We start from the raw sequence: 17,844 nt of genomic DNA, 5'->3' as shown, positions 1-17,844 counted from the left end.
ATCATCCCTTTCCCCCAAACTGGCATTGCTCATTGCCAAAATGGAACTCCCCAGCTAGAAAGCATTCCCCTCAACAGGAAAGGAAGAGTGAGATGAGTGACCAGTTTTCCCAGTCTTTTGGGTACCACATGAAGGTCCAGCTTCAATTTCACCTACCCAGACCAGCAAAGCTGAGACTTACAGAGTTGGCTAGAAACAATGAAGAAAACCAGGGGCTACCAATAGCAGCCATGCATGGAAGTGACTGATGTTCACAGTAACCTGCTTTTACAGGCAAAACCAGCAGCTTTAACAATGAGGGAACAAAAAACCAATGGCTGGTACAGCTGGCAGATTTCACCAGCTTTTCCCACAGGTTTTTACATTCACTGACTTCCGCCACCTGAGTCTTCCCTGCTCCCTTCCTTTACCCGCCAGAGTCCAAGAATTGCATCAGCAGCCAGCCCAGGCCTCTGCAGGTGTAAAATGCAAGTCTAGACCCCTGTGGCTGTCCACCCCCATCAGTTGTGCATGTGCCTGTGTCTAGCCCCTCTGGTTGTGCCCCTGCACACTGCTGCCTGACACCCATCACCAACCTCCACTGTGTGCGCACACCCAGGAAAGACTATCAGGAAAACATCTGGCAGCCATGGCCACCACAGCTGCTTATGGGCCCAGACAAGACCTTGTCTTCTGTCACTGGCCTCCACCACGGTGATCACCTGCAGCCAGCCCCTATGGCTGAGCACCTGCATGCTGTCAGCCCAACTACTTCACCATGCTGTGCTGCTACGTGCATGGAGCAAGACCCAGCAGCCAGTGTAGTACATGCCAACAGCCAGGGCCTCTGAACTCTCAGTGCACCAGCAGTTACCCCAAAAACTACATGTGTGCCTGTAGCTGATCCCTGTCACTACATAGGCACTTGCAGTTGGCCTCCAGAGCCAAATGTGTGTACACTACTACCAGCTCTGGTCACCACCACTGTCTGCAGTGGTCCCTAACTGTTGGACCTGGAAGCATAGCTGAGAAACACAAGAGCCTTTGCAGCCACCATGGGCACCCAGTGACACTCACCAAGAACCACACAATTATCAATGCCATGGACCCAATGGCCTGAGTTTAAGAGACATCATGCCTCCTGAGACCCAGTGCCACCACACATCTCTCACTTGGCACCTGCAACACTAGACCCAGGGCCACAGCATGCTCCAGTGTGCCCCCACTTTCAGGTGAAAATCTTTCTTACTGAAGTCATTTCATAAAGTCTGAAAGAGGTGACTGCTTCTTTAAATGTGCAGACAACTACACAGAACTACAGGGTTCAGGGAAAATCAGGGAAACACTGACTCCACCAAAGGAATGCTGTAAACCTCCAGTAACTGGCCACAAAAAAATGGAGATACAGGAATTACCTGACGAATAATTCAAAATAATTATTCTCTAGATGCTCAGAGATCTACAAGAGGACACAGACAAACAATTAACAATATCAGGAAGGCAATACAAGAACAATATAAGAATTTCAAAAAAGAGATAGAAAACATAAAAAAGAACCAAACAAATTTTGGAAATGAAGAATACAATGGCTGAACTGAAGAATTCAATAGAAAACTTCAAGAGCAGACTTGACTAAGCAGAAGAAAGAAGTAGTGAGCACAAAGACTAAAATAAATAAAATTGTAAATGAAAGAGAACACATTACAACTAATACCACCGATACACAAAGAATCAGAGAGACTACTATGAACAGGAACACACAATATGGAAAGGATAGTCTCTGAAACTACTGTTGCTGAGAGAACAAGATTGCCACAGGCAGAAGAAAAGAAATTGGACCCTTATCATACACCAATCACAAAAACTAACTCAAAATGGATTAAAGACTTAAACATAAGACCTGAAACCACAAAACTTCTAGAAGAAAGCATAGAGAAAATGATTCTTTTTGGTGGGGGGATGTGACATCAAAAGTACAAGCAATAAAAACAAAAATTAACAAGTGAGACTACAGCAAACTAAAGAGCTTCTGCACAGGAAAAGAAACATTCCAAAAATGAAAAGGCAACCTATGGAATGGAAGAAAATATTTTCAAGTCATATATCTGTTAAGGAGTTGATATCCCAAAATATGTAGATAACCCATACAATTCAATTGCCAACAAAAAAAAAACAATGAAAAAAATGGGCAGAGAAACTGAATAGAAAATTTTCCAAAGAAGACATCTGAATGGACAACAGGTACAATGAAAAGTGCTCTACATCACTAATCATTAGGGAAATAAAAATAAAACCACAATGGGATATCACCTCACACCTGTTAGAATGGCTATCATTAAGAAGACAAGAGATATCAAGTGTAAAGATGTGAAAAAAGACCCCTTGTACACTGTTAGTGGGAATATAAATTGGTACAGCCACTATGGAAAACAGTATGGAGGTTACTCAAAAAATTAAAAATAGAACTACTGTACAATCCAGTAATTCTTCTTCTGGGTATATACCCAAAGGAATTTCAAATAGGAGTTCAGAGAGATATATGCACTCCCATGTTCATTGCAGCACTATTCACAATAGCCAAGATTTGGAAACAACATAAGTGTCCATTGATTGATAAAGGGATAAAGGAGATGTGGTATATATACATATATATATTTTAGATATATAAATGTATATTATATGTAATACATAAATATATATAAATTTATATATTATATATATATTATAGATATATATATGTAATTATTCAGCTGTAAGCAAAAAGGAAATTCAGTCGTTTGGGTCAACATGGATTGACCTTGAGGACATTATGCTATGTGAAATAAGTCAAACAGAAAAAGGCAAATATTGTATTATATCACTTATATGTGGAATCTACAAAAGCAAAAGCATAGAAACAGAGTATAAAGTTGGTTACCAGGGGCGGGGGGTGGGAGAATATTTGTCAAAGCGTGTAAGCTTCCAGTTATGAGTAAGTTCTGGGGATCAAATATCCCCAGATATAATCTTCTGGGGAATATAGTTAATAATAGTGTATTATATATATGAAAGTTGGTAAGAGAGCAGATCTTAAATGTTCTCACCACAAAAAAGAAATTGTAATCATGTGACATGATAATGGTATTAGTTATGGCTCTGTTGGGAATCATTTTGTAATATATAAGTATATCAAATCAACACACTGCACATGTTAAATTCACATAATAGTATATTCAATTATATCTCAATAAAACTGAAAAATAATAAAAAGTAAATTTTGTGCCTTAAAAAAACTAAAAAAACAAATTTACTTAGCCCCTACTGTGTGCAGGAATAGGCCTGGGACTAAATGTAAATACAAGAATATGTTTGTAGTCTAGAAGAAGAGAACTTTGTAGTCTAGAAGAAGAGAAAGAAAAATAGGAAAGGTGCTTTGTGAACTGTAATGACAATTGCACTTACTTAAAGAAGATGGGAAAGATGACCTAATTCAAACACAAAAATGATGAAAAAGGAAGTGGGTTTCTAAAGGCTCCTGTCTTGGGGTCCTGGCTAAGTTTCCTGCTTATAGTGGCCCCTTGAGTCCTAACTGGGACTTTATGTGTAAAATGTCTGCAGAATTGGACTAACGATTACAAGCATGTTATGTAAGAGAGACATTTATGTAAGTGCAGCCAAAGTGTTTTCACACTTCAGTCCTGTGAATGCTGGGGCAAGGCTCTCTGTGGTCCAAGGAATGAAGCCAAGTCAGTTACTCACCACCCACAACCCCATTCCCTCAGCTCTCCACGCAGGCTTTAGTTGAAATGACAACATGGGAAGCAAAACACTTGTTGAAAATGCAGTATGCTGAAATGAAGACAAAGCTGGTCTGTATTTTCCTCCAGAATGTCAAGTCCTCACAACACTCATCATACACAATCAGACCTTCACAAATTCATGAAAGTAGAAATGGGTGAAGGGGAAGGAAGAAAAGAAGAGAAAGGTGTTGGGGTAAGATATGTAGAGTTAGCTGTAAAGGTGGGAGCAGTAAAACAAGAGCTAAACCAGATAAAAGAGCTGGAATGCCTGCTTCCTTCCATGACAGGGGTAACTGCTGCATTTCTGGATTCCAGGCAAGACCTTGGATTGTGAAGCTGCTGCTTTACTTACTTGGTCACAGCATTAGGTACCTCTACAGTTTCTCCACAGTCTGCTATGATATAGTGGATATGATCTCAGGTGGCCTCAGCCTGCAGCAGCTTGAAGGAGGATTTTGGTTCCCTGGCCAGAGATTGAAGTCAGGCTGCAGCAGTGAGAGCACTCAGTCCTAGCCACCAGACCACCAGGGACCAGTGGCCAGTGACAAGGCCCTGGCCCATCAACTTTGTAGAAATAAATTTCCACAAAGATTCAGAAAGTAGTGAAACAAGTAGAGTGTTTATTAGAAGGAAAAATAGTACCTGTGAATAGATGCACAGGTGGGCTCAGAGAGAGTCGCACCCTTGTGGTAGTTTGAATCACTTATGTGGGGCATTTCTTCTGGGTTTCCTTTGGCCAATCATCTTGCTTTGCCCGGTCCTCCCATGTGTGCATGCACATCTCTTAGCCAAGATGGAGTCTAGCGAAGAGGCCTATGGATAGGTTGACATCACTCCCTTTATGACTTCCAAGGATCCTCTCTGTGCATGTATAGTTGGGAAAGTCTCCTTGACCTTGAAAATGAGAAATATGTGGTCGCTATCTCAGGGCTCAGCCTCTCTTATTATCCTCCTGCTATTATCTTCATCTTGGAGTATCGGCCCACAGGGGACAAACTCCAGCTGCTCAGCCTGAGGCCCATCTATCTCCTGCCTCAAAAAGAGTAGCAGAGTGAGAATCAAAAGATCCGATGTTTAGCACCATACAGTCACTACCTAGGCAAGTGTGTATCATATTTGGGGCTCCATTTCCAGATGTGTAAAATGAGGTACTTGGAGCAGACAGTATTCAAGAGGCACTCTGGCCACATAAGTTATGATTTCATCAGGATGGTATACTTCAAGCAACAGAGACTTTTTGTAATGAATAAACCACCATTTCCTAGTTGTGTGGTTTTGTACAAGTTACTAACTTTTCTGAGCCCTAGTTTCTTCAGAGTAAAATGTGATTAATGGTGCCTGTCCGGGTGTTGGAAGGATTACATGAGATAACGCATATACTGCACTAGCATAGCACTAGCAGCATAAAAGAGGATAGTTCCCTTCCCCTCACTGGGGTTCTTTGGTGGATGCCCCTATGAGAGTTTCTATTCAATCCTATCAGAACTTTCAGAGGGGGCATTGCACAGAGGAGCCACAGTGAAAGAAGGAATGGGGTTCTAGTCCAGCTGCCCAGCATGACCTCAAGCAGGTCCTGAGCACCAGTGAGCTTCATTTTCCTCTTGTGCAAGATGAAGGTATGACTACTTGTCCTGCCTACCTCTTGAGGCTATTGTGAGATCAAAGAGGATAAATATGGAATGTTTTATGAGCTCTGAAACACCATTCCAATGTCAGTGTGAGAGGAGAGCAGGCGATCAGAATCTGCACCACCAAATGCCTCTTGCTCACTCCTGGACATTGGCTATCAGCTCTCCTAGACTCATTTATCCCTAGCTGGTGTTAGGGAAAACTCAGGGCTCATGCATCCTCTAATCCACTTAAGAATTTGGATACTGAGCTTTATTCTTTAATGCTTAGCACATGAGACTTCTAAGAGGGAACAGTCTCTCATAGTGTTAACTCTAGGGAGATTTACATCAATGCTGTCTTTCTTTTGCCCAGGCAAGTAGGAGAGTTAAGCATGATGTATCACCTCTATATCATGTCTTTAACAGACTCTGTTCCTCTGCACAGAAATTTTAAATTATTACATTATAGAAAGTAGGGGTACATATTTATAACTGTAGTATCAAGGCTAAAGAAGATTATTTTACATTATTCTGTTTCTCTGCTCCCTTTCTTTTCTGAAGCACTAACTGTGCTTCTAACATGAAAAGTGTGTTCTAAGAAAACACATGGAAAGGAGTCCCAAATTTGCCCCTTCATGATCTCCAGATGTTAATCCCATCCATTATTAATTTTCCTCACCAGTCTCAATTCCATGGCTTCTCAGCAAAGTGCCAATATATTCTCCATGCATGACCCTAGGAAAAAGTTACTCCTTTTAAATGACAAATCACAAAAGAAGAGCAAAGGAAGCCATCATGTGTACTTTCCATCATTAGTTCAAACTTTTTTGTTCCTTTTAGGTACCAGGATGAAGGAGATTTGCAGTTAGGCAGCAGGAATATAAGCAAATGGTCAAAAGGATTTTGAATCTTCAAAAATGGTGGCTGTCTCCTCACATATGTTCTTAGTCAAATAGGGCAGGAAAATAAGCACCTGGTAAAGTAGTTGGATCTCTAGGATGGCATAAAGAGGACTGACTACTCGTAAAAATAAACCTAGAGCTCAGTCAGAATTAATGCATTTACTTGACTGCCTTCTGGTTATTTTGACATTTCCTTCATATATACATATACATATATTTAAACTTCAGTGGAAATTATGTAATGATGATATAAATAGTGGCAAAGTGTATAAAGAAAACATAGTGTCTAAGGTTGAAGTGATGTAAAATTAAAGATGTATGATGACATGTCTGTGTTATGCAATGAATTATCATCATACAGCAGGATTCTAATATTGGATTCATACACAGCACTACATGTCTACACTGAAAACTGGAAAAAATAATTACCAAGCTATTGGTAGGTTTACAAATATCTAGATATTTGTTATCATATAAACAACTTATCTCAATAACTTCTATAGACTCTTGATGTAATAAAAACAAACTAGAAATCATACAGTGCTACACTACTACAGAATTATTTTAATTCCCAATTGCAAAACCAAACTAATACCACAAAAATAATATCTATACTTACTGATAACTGGACAGTCAAATATAGTACACAAGAGCAGGTATTCTTTACATCTTTCTACAGCACGTCTTTGCAAAACAGGGGCTGATCCTCATTGGGATGTAGCAAATTACAGAGACCACACAAGATCATTTATCCAATCCCCTATCTTAAGTCACCACATGATAGGTTGTTAGCAGATTTTTAGATGAAAAATTTCAAACATTAAAAAATAATCAACCCAAACTTGTAGCATTTAGGAAAGTAAATCTTATTTGATTGAATCTCCAAGGGCAAACATTTTTACAATGAAATATTTCAAATCACAGAATGATTCCATAGGCACAGCAAAAACAGGCACCAAATATAGAGCTCTTTGAAAAACTCAAACAACAGAAAATCAAAACCAAAACCCAAAACAATAACCAAAAATTCTTACTGCCTCTCTAAACAAATCTACACATTTATATTCAATGCAAACTCTGTTTTATAAAAACAAAACAAAAAAAATTGAAAATACATTGCTTCCATCTAATACACTTATTTTTCACTTCTTAAAAATAAAGCCATATTTATAGTGGAGAAAAATATTAAAATAGAAAAAAAAATTCTTCCTCTCCAATCATGTTCTCTCTCTTGTTTAAGATGACTGAGGAACTTCCCCTGTGGTCCAGTGGTTAAGGTTCCATGCTCCCACTGCAGGGGACACAGGTTTGATCCCTGGTCTGGGAACTAAGATCCTGCGTGATGAATGGTGAGGCCAAAAACAAAACAAAGCAAAAAAAGATGACTGAGATTTTTAGTTTTAGAAGATAAACAAGCACCCAACAAAAACCTATGAAACTGAGAAATAAAAGATTAGGTTTGGGAATAGAGTATAGTCCTCGTCGCTACATAAACCTCGCAGCTGTGATCTCCTTGTTGAGAATTCAAATTCTAGGAATTTACAGTTTGGATTATTTATATTCACTAGTTAGTTTATAAGGGAAAGCAAAAGAGGAAGGAGGAACAATTCTGGGACATGTCCAGTCACAGCCTTCATGCCTATAGTGTCCTGGTATAGGACAGTCTTACTTAGATCCAGACCACTGAGCATTGGAAGTTGAGCTGCCAAAAAAGTGAAGAGACAAAGGTGAGTGGTCACCAACTGGGTGCCACATCCTTCCAAAGTCTTCACATTCTCAAATATCATCCAAGCAACTGCCTTCAGAACAACTTAATGAAAATATAAATGGGAAGCTAAGGCATCAGTTGGGCTTGTCTCCTGATCAACTCTTCTAAGACGACACCACAATGTCAGAGCACAAGAGACAGCACTACAAAACTTCAGGTTCCAGGAAATTCACAAGCACAGAAATCACTCCATTCAAGGACCATGGAGTGATACATGCTGAACACACATGAAGTATTGTCTTCCACGTTTTTACTAGTAAATCCGCATACAGAGAAGTGGCCCTGCTCTCTGGGTTCCAAAGCCATTTCCTGGCACACTTCTTAGAACTGTGACTTCTGAAGGGTAAAATTCTAAGCATTAGGGAAAGCTTTTACGTGTTACCAGGGTACAAACCGAGCCAGAACAATTCTGAAGGGAATTCACTTTTCACTCAGACATCAGCACAGTTTCAGAAACACTATCAAGTTGAGTAAGCATAATGTGAAACATTTCTTGTTATTATTTTTAATTATTAGCTTTGAAAGTTTACTTTTGGGGAGCAATATAACATTTCAAAATGCTGCTACATCATACCTTAGAAGGAAGCAATATCAAGAAGCTACAAATAATCCCTAAACCTCAGCATGTGTATAACACTCTTCATTTTATCAAGCCCTTTGAAAATTGACCACATTTGATTTCAAACGCCTCCTATGAGGGAGCCAGGGCAAATACTATTATCCCATTTTTACAGATGAAGAATCTAAGAAACTCAGATTGGTTAGGTAAATTGCCAACCCTCAGCCCACATTATAAGTAGAAAAACAAGGACTTGAACTTCACCTGCACAACAGCATGGAATAGTGATGGTTCACTCTATATCATCTTCCTTAACAAAATAATAGTAATAGTAATAATAATTACAAAACTTCTATCCTTGACCTCTGGTGACTTTCAGTTCTCACAAACCACTACTAATTTCAAAGCACATCTACATACAGGCAAATTATAACATTTTTCTTTAATTTCTTTTCTAATATTGCACAGAAAAAATGTTATTGACAAATGTTTATTGAAGCCTTGTGATGTCATCAGTGTTTATGACAATAAGCTGAAAATTTAAATTTTACTTACATAGCACTGAATATTCATATATATCAAACTGTGTAGAATGTTTGATACATTTGTATGTATATGTTTGATACATTTATATACATTTATATGCATTGGTGACTGCATTTTTCACTTTTCATCTAAATATTTTGGCATTTTATCATAGAAAAATCAAAGACTAGAAGGAGGAAAAAAGCTGCTACTCTGAATCCTCTACTCTTCCATGGGGAACATTGGCTTAATAAAAAGAGTTTTGTACTTCCAGGCAGGAGATGCATATAATAATATTAGATTCACCCTAATAAATGTTTTTAGGAGATTCATTTAGTTCCTCAACCTCTGAATCTGGTAAAAGTAAATATGGGCTCTTATCCAGAGGACAAATAGGCTCAACAATCTTTAAAAGAAGAAACTAAAATGAGGAAAGTTTTAATGGTGAAAAGTAAATTGGAAGATGGAGGAAATTTGCAAGTGAAAAGTTTAAAAATAATATTAAGTGGGTCTTGAGGCTGCATGGGTCCTTGGGAGCATAGGAGGGAGGCAGGGGAGATCAGGAGAGGCAGGTGAGAGGAGCCATCTAGGAGGAGCAGGAGACAAGAGGAGGGCATTTTCCCCACCCACTCTAGCCCACGAAGCCTGCTGGGCTCCCAGGTGAGGTCCCTTGTCCTCTGAGACGAGGGGTGGGGCACAAGACTGGGCCCCTTCTGTTCCTTGAGCCTAAGCCCCACCCCTCACAGTCCCCAGGGCCTTTGCCAGCCCTGTGGATTCTGAGTATTGGCCCCGCCCACTGCCCAAACCTCACCCTTGCGTAGGCCCTGCCCTCCACAGCCAAGGCCTTTCCCCTCCTTTTTTGTTTTCTTTCTTTTCCCTCCTCCTCTTTTTTACTATTATGGTACTGATGTACCTTACAGTTGTTGATTCATCTATATTTTTATTTTTATATTCTTTCTAACATATCTGTTAGTTTCCTAGTCTAATTTTACTTTTTGTTATTGATCTTTTTTTTTCCTTTTATTGCCACCCCATGTGGCTTGTGTGATCTTGGTTCATGAGCCCTGGGTCATGCTGAAGCTTTTGTGGTGGGAACTCCAAATATGAACCACTGGACTAACAGAGAACCTCAGACCCCAGGGAATATTCATTGAAGTGAGGTCTCACAGAGTTCCTCATCTCAGCACCAAGACCCAGCTCTGCCAAATACCCTACAAACTCCAGTGTTGGAAACCTCAGGTCAAACAACCAGTAACACAGGAACACAATCTCACTCATTAAAAAAAAAAAAAAAAAAGAGACAGCAAAAAATATGTCACAGATGAAGGAGGAATGTAAAAACCTGCAAGAACAAATAAATGAAGAGGAAATAGGCAATTTACCTGAAAAATAATTCAAAGTAATGATAGTAAAGATGATCCAGAATCTCAGAAATAGAATGGAGACACGGATTGAGAAAATACAAGAAATGTTTAAGAAAGATCTAGAAGAACTAAAGAACAAACAAACAGAGATGAACAACGCAATAACTGACATGAAAAATACACTAGAAGGAATCAATAACACAATAACTGAGGCAGAAGAACGAATAAGTGAGCTGGAAGACAAAATGGTGGAAATAACTGCCAAAGAGCAGAATAAAGAAAAAAGAATTGAACACAATCTCAGAGACCTCTGGGACAACACTAAACTCACCATCATTTGAATTATAGGGGTCCCAGAAGAAGAAAGGGTCTGAGAAAATATTTGAAGAAATTATAGTCAAAAACTTCCCTAACATGGAAAAGGAAATAGTCACCCAAGTCCAGGAAGCACAGAGAATCCCATACAGGATCAACCCTAGGAAAAACACACAAAGACACATATTAATCAAACTAACAAAAATCAAATTCAAAGAAAAAATATTAAAAGCAGCAAGGGAAAAACAAAAAATAACATACATAGGAATTTCCATAAGGTTATCAGCTGATTTTCAACAGACACTCTACAGGCCAGAAGGGAGTGGCAGGATATACTTAAAGTGATGAAAGAGAAAAACCTACAACCAAGATTACTCTACCCAGCAAGGATATTCAGATTCGATGAAGAAGTCAAGCTTTTCAGACAAGCAAAAGCTAAGAGAATTCAGCACCACCAAACCAGCTTTACAACAAATGCTAAAGAAACTTCTCTAAGCGGGAAACACAAGAGAAGAAAAGGACCTACAAAAACAAACCCCAAACAATTAAGAAAATGGTAATAGGAACATACATATTGATAATTACTTTAAATGTAAATAGGTTAAATGCTCCAACCAAAAGACATAGACTGGCTGAATGGATACAAAAACAAGACCCATATATGTGCTGTCTCCAAGAGACCCACTTCAGACCTAGGGACACATACAGACTGAAAATGAGAGGATGGAAAAAGATATTCAATGCAAATGGACATCAAACGAAAGCTGGAGTAGCAATACTTGTATCAGATAAAATAGACTTTAAAATAAAGACTGTTACAAGAGATAATGAAGAACACTACCTAATGATCAAAGGATCAATCCAAGAAGATATAACAATTATAAATGTTTGTGCACCCAACATAGGAGCACCTCACTACATAAGGCAAATGATAACAACCATGAAAGGAGAAATTGACAGTAACACAATAATAGTAGGGGACTTTAACACCCCACTTACACCAATGGACAGATCATCCAAACAGAAAATAAATAAGGAAACACAAGCTTTCAATGACACAATAGACCAGGCAGATCTAATTGATATTTAAGGAACATTCCACCCAAAAGTGGCAGAATACACTTTCTTCTCAAGTGCACATGGAACATTCTCCAGGATAGATCACAACTTTGGCCACAAATCAAGCCTTAGAAAATTTAAGAAAATTGAATTCGTATCAGATTGGAATCAATTACAGGAAAAAAATGGTAAAAAAACACAAATACATGGAGACTAAACATTGCACTACTAAATAACCAAGAGATCACTGAAGAAATCAAAGAAATTAAAAAATACATAGAAAAAAATGACAATGAAAATATGATGACCCAAAACCTATGGGATGCAGCAAAAGCAGCTCTAAGAGGGAAGTTTATAACACTTCAATCTCACCTCAAGAAATAAGAAAAATCTCAAATAAATAATCTAACCCTACACTTAAAACAACTAGAGAAAGAAGAGCAAAGAAAACCCAGTCAGTAGAAGGAAAGAAATCATAAAGATCAGAGCAGAAATAAATGAAATAGAAATGAAGAAAACAATAGCAAAGATCAATAAAACTAAAAGTTGGTTCTCTGAGAAGATAAACAAAATTGATAAACGATTAGCCAGACTCACCAAGTAAAAAAGGGAGAGGACACAAATCAATAAAATTAGAAATGAAAAAGGAGAAATCACAACTGACTCTGCAGAAAAAGAAAGGACTATAAGAGACTACTACAAGCAACTATATGCCAATAAAATGCACAACCATGAAGAAACGGACAAATTCTTGGAAAGGTACAATTTTCCAACACTGAACCAGGAAGAATTAGAAAATGTAAACAGACTTATCACAAGTAATGAAATTGAATCTGTAATTAAAAATCTTCCAACAAACCAAAGCCCAGGACCAGAAGACCTCACAGGCGAATTCTGTTAAGCATTTAGAGAAGAGCTAACACCGATCCTTCTCAAACTTTTCCAAAAATTGCAGAGGGAGAAACATGCCCAAATTAATTCTACAAAGCCACCATCACCCTGATACCAAAACCAGAAAAAGATATCACATAAAAAGAAAATTATAGACTGATATCATGATGAACATAGATGCAAAAATCCTAAACAAAATACTAGCAAACAGAATCCATCAACACATTAAAAAGATCTTACACCATGATCAAGTGGGATTTATCCCAGGGATGCAAGGATTCTTCAATATACACAAATCAAAGTGATACACCATATTAACAAATTAAGGAATAAAAAGCATGTGATCATCTCAATAGATGCAGAAAAAGCTTTTGACAAAATTCAGCACCCATTTATGATAAAAACTCTCCAGAAAATGGGCATAGAGGGAACCTACCTCAACATAATAAAAGCCATATATGACAAACCCACAGCAAGCATCATACTCAATGTTGAAAAATTGAAAGCATTTCCACTAAGATCAGGAACACGACAAGGATGTCCATTCTCTCCACTCTCGTTGAACATAGTTTTGGAAGTCTGAGCCATAGCAATAAGAGAGGAAAAGGAAATAAAAAGAATACAAATTGGAAAAGAAGTAAAACTGTCACTGTTTGCCGATGACATGACACTATACATAGAAAATCCTAAAGATGCCACCCAAAAACTACTTGAACTAATCAATGAATTTAGTAAGGTTGCAGGATACAAAATTAATGCACAGAAATCTCTGGCATTCCTATACACCAACAATGAAAAATCAGAAAGAAAAATTAAGGAAACAATCCCATTTACCACTGAACAAAAAGAATAAAATACCTAGGAATAAACCTGCCTAAGGAGATGAAAACTTGTACTCAGAAAACTATAAAACACTCATGAAAGAAATCAAAGTTGACATAAACAGATGGAAAAATATACCATGTTCTTGGATTGGAAGAATCAATTTTGTGAAAATAACTATACTACCCAAAGCAATCTACAGATTTAGTGCAAACTGTATCAAACTACCAATGACATTCTTTACAGAATTAGAACAAAAAATTTTACAATTCATATGGAAACACAAAAGACCCCAAATAGCCAAAACAATCTTGAGAAAGAAAAACGGAGTTGGTAGAATCAGGCTCCCCGACCTCAAACTATACCACAAAGCTACAGTAATCAAGAGAGTATGGTACTGGCACAAAAGCAGCAATGTAGATCAATGGTATAGGATAGAATATCCAGAGATAAACCCACGCACATATAGGCACCTAATTTAGGACAAAGGAGGCAAGAACATACAATGGAGAAAAGACAGCCTCTTCAATAAGTGGTGCTGGGAAAACAGGACAGCTACATGTAAAAGAATGAAATTAGATCACTACCTAACACCATACACAAAAATAAACTCCAAATGGATTAAAGACTTAAATGTAAGACCAAACACTATAAAACTCTTAGAGGAAAACATAGGAAAAACACTCTTTGACATAAACCACAGCAAGATCTGTTTAGACCCACCTCCTAGAGTAATGGAAATAAAAAAAAAATAAACAAATGGGACTTAATGAAACTTAAAAGCTTTTGCACAACAAAGGAAACCATAAACAAGATGAAAAGACAACCCTCAGAATGGGAGAAAATATTTGTAAATGAAACAACAGACAAAGAATTAATCTCCAAAATATACAAACAGCTTAGGGATCTCAATATCAAAAAAAAAACCCCCAAACAATCCAGTTAAAAAATGGAAAAAATGGGCAGAAGACCCAAATAAACATTTCACTAAGGCAGACATACAGATGGCCAAGAAGCACATGAAAAGATGCTCAACATCACTAATTATTAGAGCAATGCAAATCAAAAGTACAATGAGGTACCACCTCACACCAGTCAGAATGGCCATTATCAAAAAATCTAGAAATAATAAATGCTGGAAAGAGTGTGGTGAAAAGGAAACCCTCCTGCACTGTTGGTGGGAGTGTAAATTGATACAACCACTATGGTGAGCAGTATGGAGGTTCCTTAAAAAAACTAGAAATAGAACTACCATATGACCCAGCAATCCCTCTACTGGGCATATACCCTGAGAAAACCATAATTCAAAAAGAGTCATGTGCCACAAGGTTCATTGCAGCACTATTTACAATAGCCAGGACATGGAACCAACCTAAATGTCCATCAACAGGTGAATGGATAAAGAAGATGTGGCACATATATACAATGGAATATTAGCCATAAAAAGAAATGAAACTGAGTTATTTGTAGTGAGGTGGATGGACCTAGAGTCTGTCATACAGAGTGAAGTAAGTCAGAAAGAGAAAACAAATACTATATGCTAACACATATATATGGAATCTAAAAAAAAAATGGTACTAATGAAACTAGTTGCAGTCCAGGAATAAAGAGGTAGACATAGAGAATAGACTTGAGGACATGGGGTGGGAGGGTGAAGCTGGGATGAAGGGAAAGTAGCATCAACATATATACACTACCAAATGTAAAATAGTTGACTGGTGGGAAGCAGCAGCATAGCACGGGAGATTGGCTCGGTGATTTCTGATGACATAGAGGGGTGGGGTAGGGAGGATGGGAGGGAGGCTCAAGATGGAGGGGATATGGGGACATGTGTTTGTATATGGTTGATTCGCTTTGTTGTGCAACAGAGACTAACACCGTATAGTGAAGCAATGATACTCTAATAAAGATCTATTAAAAAAATTAAGTGGTTCTTGAAATGTCTCAACTGAAAACAATGCAACAGAATATGCACTCATTTTCTCTCTAAGAGAGAGCCCAGGGTCTTACCTAGTTGCTGCGACAGCTCCAAGCCTGCCTTCCCTGGATGACAGGCATTTTTCTTTGTTATATACTGATAGGTCCTCGAGGTCTGGCAATCTGTTACTAAAGGATGAATTCTATAACCCCCACTTACAATGCTCCTCCCCAATACACACACGCACACACACACATACACACACACCATAATATACCTAATTTAGGTAAGTAATAAAACAGGCAAACTGCACTGACAACCTACATTTAGAAAAGGGTATATTAGGACAATTGTAGTGTTCCCCTGTGTATGACATCATTGTGTACTGCTTGGCAGGAACAGCAAGAACTCCCTGCTCTGCTGATAGAGGAAGTTTCTTGGTCAGTCAATCTCACTGCCTCCTGTTCTGCTCTCATGGAGGATCTCTCTTTCTTGTTTACTTAACACCTTTATTCAGATATTACATGCCATGCCATCAACACATTAAAATGTACATTTCGATGATTTTTAGTATACTCACAGATATATGCAACCATTACTATAGTCAATTTTAGAACATATTTATCACTTCACAAAGAAACCCTGTACACTTTAGTCATCTCCTTTATTTCCCCTTTCTGATCCAGATGCCTTTAATGGATCTCTCTTATTTAGTGTCCTTCTTAGACACATCTAAGATAGAAACTGGAAATGATTCTCTTTTTGGGGTTCTGAAGCCAGTTTAATAGTTTGTTTACCATTAATATCATAAATGACATTAAAAGTAAGCAAAAGTGATTAGCAATAAAATTTCCTTCCTAGTCTTTAACCCTATTTATATTTGGAAGTGTATACAAATCTAGAGATCTTTTCAAGACCAGTTCTATTTCAATTTTAATGTTTTTAATTTTTAAAATTTTATTTAATAAAATTGTGTGTATGTAAGGTGAACAGCATATTTTGATATACGTATACATAGTGAAATGATTACTATAGTTAAGCTAATTAACATATAATGTCCTCACATACTTACCTGTTTTTGTGTTGATAGCACCTGAAAATCTACTCTCCACATTTCTGGTATACAATATAGAACTATTAACCATAGTCACATGCTGTACATTAGATCTCTAGAATTTATTCATCCTATGTAACTGAAACTGCACCCTTTGACTAACATCTGAACACTTCTCCAACCTCCCGAGTCGAGATAATTAACATTCATCTCTCCACTTCTAATAATTTAACTTTTTTAGCTTCCAAGTATAAGTGAGATCATGCAGTGTTTTTCTTTCTGCCTAGTTAACATCACTTAACATAATATCCTCTAGGTTCATCCATGTTGCCTCAAATGGCAGGATTTCCTTCTTTCTCATGGCTGAATATATTCCATTGTATATCTACATATTTTTCCATTCATCCACTGACAGACACTTAAGTTGTTTCCATACCCTGGCTGTTGTGAATAATGCCTAAATGAACATGGGAGCACAGATATATCTTCAAATGCCTAATTTCATTTCATTAGGATGAAATAGGATTTTAGGATCACGGTAGCTCAATTCTAATTTTTGAGGAAGGACTATAGTGTTTTCCTAATTGCTGTACCAATCTACATTCCCATCAACAGTGTACGTGGGTTCCCTTTTCTCCATATCCTTGCCAACCCTTCTTCTCATGTTTTTTTGATGATAGCCATCCTGACAGGTATGAGGTGATACGTCATCGTGGTTTTGCTCTGCATTTACCTGATCATTTGTGATGTCAAGCATCTTTTCATATGATGGTAACCATTTGTACATCTTTTTGAAAAATGTCTATTCAAGTCCTCTGCCCATTATTTAATTGGGTTATTTTGGGTGGGTTTGTTGTTTACTTGTTTTGGGTTTTTGCTGTTCAGTTTTGTGAGTTCCTTATATATTTTGGATATTAACCCTTTATCAGATATCTGGCTTGCAAATATTTTCTTCCAATTTATAGGTTGCATTTTCATTTTGTTAATTGTTTTCTTTGGATGCAGAAGCTTTTTGGTTTGGTAAAGACAACTTATTTTGGCTTTGTTGCTTGTGCTTTTGGTGTCATATCCAAAAAAAATCATTGCTAAAAACCAATGTCAGGAACTTTTTCTCTGTTTTCTTCTGGAAAGTTAATAGTTTCAAACCTCACATTTAGTCTTCAATTCATTTTTAGTTGATTTGTGTGTGTGTGTGTGTGTGTGTGTGTGTGATCTAAGGGTCTAATTTCATTCTCTTGCACGTGGGTATCCAGTTTTCCTAGTGCCATGTATTAAAGAGGTCATTCTTTCCTCATTGTG

Source organism: Delphinapterus leucas, chromosome 6 (assembly GCF_059928025.1).
Source record: "Delphinapterus leucas isolate spDelLeu-1000000601 "Yukka" chromosome 6, BTC_Dleu_Yukka2, whole genome shotgun sequence".
In the NCBI taxonomy this organism is placed as follows: domain Eukaryota; kingdom Metazoa; phylum Chordata; class Mammalia; order Artiodactyla; family Monodontidae; genus Delphinapterus; species Delphinapterus leucas.
Note: the sequence above shows the minus strand (reverse complement) of the source record.